The sequence below is a fragment of the Lathyrus oleraceus genome, chromosome 6, assembly GCF_024323335.1.
Source record: "Lathyrus oleraceus cultivar Zhongwan6 chromosome 6, CAAS_Psat_ZW6_1.0, whole genome shotgun sequence".
Lineage (NCBI taxonomy): Eukaryota > Viridiplantae > Streptophyta > Magnoliopsida > Fabales > Fabaceae > Lathyrus > Lathyrus oleraceus.
In genome coordinates this window covers 365923772-365927042 of record NC_066584.1, presented here as the reverse complement: position 1 = coordinate 365927042, position 3271 = coordinate 365923772, and positions in this window count along the sequence as shown.

Genomic DNA, 3271 nt, shown 5'->3' with positions numbered 1-3271 from the left:
ACAAACAGCCGCAAGTCTCTTTTCATCAATCAAATTTATCTGATCGAGTCGAGTCTGAATCCATTCATCTTCATCTAAGCCTGCATCTTTCATAATTCTTAGAGAGGGAATCTGAACTTCCACTGGTAAAACGGCTTCCATTCCGTAGACTAAAGAGAAAGGAGTTGCCCCTGTCGAAGTGCGTACTGAAGTGCGATAACCATGAAAAGCAAAGGGTAACATCTCATGCCAGTCTTTGTATGTTACTGTCATCTTTTGTATGATCTTCTTAATATTCTTATTAGCAGCTTCTATGGCGCCATTCATCTTTGGCCGGTACGGAGAAGAGTTATGGTGTTTTATTTTGAACTGCGTGCAGAGTTCAGGAATCATCTTGTTGTTCAAATTAGTACCATTATCAGTGATAACTCTTTCAGGGATGCCATACCGATAAATGAGACTATTCTTGATAAACCGTGCCACCACATTCTTGGTGACAGAAGCAAATGAGGCTGCCTCTACCCATTTCGTAAAATAATCAATAGCAACAAGAATGAAACGATGTCCATTAGAAGCAGTAGGTTTAATCTCTCCAATCATATCAATGCCCCACATTGCAAAGGGCCAAGGTGCTGTCAACACGTTCAATGGAGTAGGAGGTACATGTACTTTGTCCGCATAGTCTGGCACTTGTGACAAGTTCTGGAGTGATGGTGGCAATCAGCTTCCATGGTAGACCAATAATACCCTGATCTCAGAATCTTCTTGGCCATCGTATGTCCACTAGAATGAGTCCCAAAAATACCGTCATATATGTCTTCCATAATCTTTTCTGCTTCCCTTTTATCCACACAGTGCAGCAAAGTCGAATCATGATTACGTTTGTATAATACTCCATTACTCAAAAAGAATTTAGCGGAGAACCTCCTCAGAAATTTTCTGTCATTGATGAATGCTCCTTCAGGGTATTCCTGAGTTTCTAAATATCTTTTTACTTCGTGGAACCAAGGTTTCTCTTCTACTTCATCAGTATTAAGTTCATAACAATATGCTGGTTCATCTAATCGTTCAACGACAATCATGGGAGCTTCATCATCCCATCTGACTCTGAACATAGATGATATGGTGGCCAATGCGTCTGCCAACTGATTCTCTTCTCGTGGAATATGTTCGAATGTAATCTCTTCAAAGTATGGGATTAATGTCAACACCCGCTCTCGATAAGGGATGAGATTCGGATGTTTAATGTCCCATTCTCCTTTGATCTGACTGATTACTAAGGCTGAGTCTCCGTACACACTCAAAAACTTGATTCTCAGGTCTATAGCAGCCTTGAGTCCCAAAATACATGCTTCATACTCAGCCATATTGTTGGTATAGTCAAAACATAGTCTAGCAGTGAAGGGCGTATGGCAACCCCTGGGAGAAATAATTACAACACCAACACTGTTGCCCAATGCGTTAGAAGATCCGTCAAAAACCATAGTCCATCGGGATCCCAGTTCGGGTCCTTCATCTGGTCCAGGTTCTTCATAATCAGTAACAAGCATGACATCCTCATCTGGGAACTCAAAATTCATAGATTGGTAATCATCAACTGCTTGATGAGCCAAATGATCAGCTAACACGCTTCCTTTGATTGCTTTCTGAGTAGTATATTGGATATCGTACTCTGTTAAAATCATCTGCCATCTTGCTATTCTTCCGGAGAGGGCAGGTTTCTCAAATATATATTTGATAGGATCCATCTTAGAAATCAATAAAGTGGTATGATTCAACATATACTGTCTTAGTCGGCGAGCAGCCCAAGCCAAAGCACAACAAGTTTTCTCGAGCAATGAGTATCTTGTTTCACAGTCGGTAAACTTTTTGCTAAGGTAGTATATGGCATGCTCTTTTCGACCAGACTCGTCATGTTTCCCCAACACACACCCCATTGAATTTTCTAACATGGTCAAATACATGATTAGAGGTCTTCCTTCAACTGGTGGCATCAGAATTGGAGGTTCTTGGAGATACTTCTTGATTTTGTCAAAAGCTTCTTGACATTCATCATTCCATATCATCTCTTGATTTTTCCTCAGTAATTTGAAGATGGGTTTGCAGGTAGCAATCAAATGGGAGATAAATCGGGCAATGTAATTCAAGCGTCCCAAGAAACCTCTGACTTCTTTATCTGTACGGGGAACTGGCATTTCTTGAATAGCTCTCACCTTAGCCGGGTCAACCTCAATTCCTTTACCACTGACAATAAAGCTCAAGAGTTTACCGGATCTTACTTCAAAGGTGCATTTGTTCGGGTTCAATCTCAACTTGTACCTCTTTAACCTCTCGAACAGTTTGTATAAATGATCGAGATGTTCTTCTTCAGTATGAGATCTGGCTATCATATCATCCACATATACCTCTATTTCATGATGGATCATATCATGGAACAAAACCACCATAGCACGCTGGTATGTTTCCCCTGCATTTTTTAAACCGAATGGCATTACTTTGTAACAGAAAGTGCCCCATTGCGTCACAAAGGTAGTTTTCTCCATGTCTTCAGGTGCCATCTTAATCTGGTTATAACCTGAGAATCCATCCATGAATGAGAATACCTTGTATTGAGCGGTGTTATCTACCAGAACATCAATGTGCGGAAGTGGAAAGTCATCTTTGGAACTTGCTTTATTCAAATCTATGTAATCTACACACATTCGCACCTTACCATCCTTCTTTGGCACTGGTACCACATTAGCAACCCATTGAGGATAAGAAGTAACAGCTAGAAAACCTGCATTAAATTGTTTCATAACCTCGGCTTTGATTTTCTCAGACATTTCAGGACGCATGCGACGAATCTTTTGCTTAACAGGATGACAATCTTCCTTCATCGGCAAACGATGTACTACTATATCAGTATCCAGTCCTGGCATGTCTTCATAAGACCAAGCAAAAATCTCTACATAGTCATGTAACATCTGAATTAATCTTTCTTTGACACTGTTTCGCAAGCCTGCTCCTATTTTGACTTCTTTCTTGTCTACTTCAGTACCCAGATTTACAATTTCAATCGATTCCTCATGTGGCTGTATAGTCTTTTCTTCTTGCAGTAACAGTCTGGCAAGCTCTCCAGGTACTTCACAATCTTCCTCACTTCCATCCTCGGCTTGGTAGATCGGATTTTCAAAGTCATAATGAACAGTAGCAGAATTATTATCAACAGGATCCAGAGTGGATATGGATCTGCAATTTGTTACGTGAGTGTGTGTAAGAAAGCATAGCTTATTTGAAAGATGACAAGAGA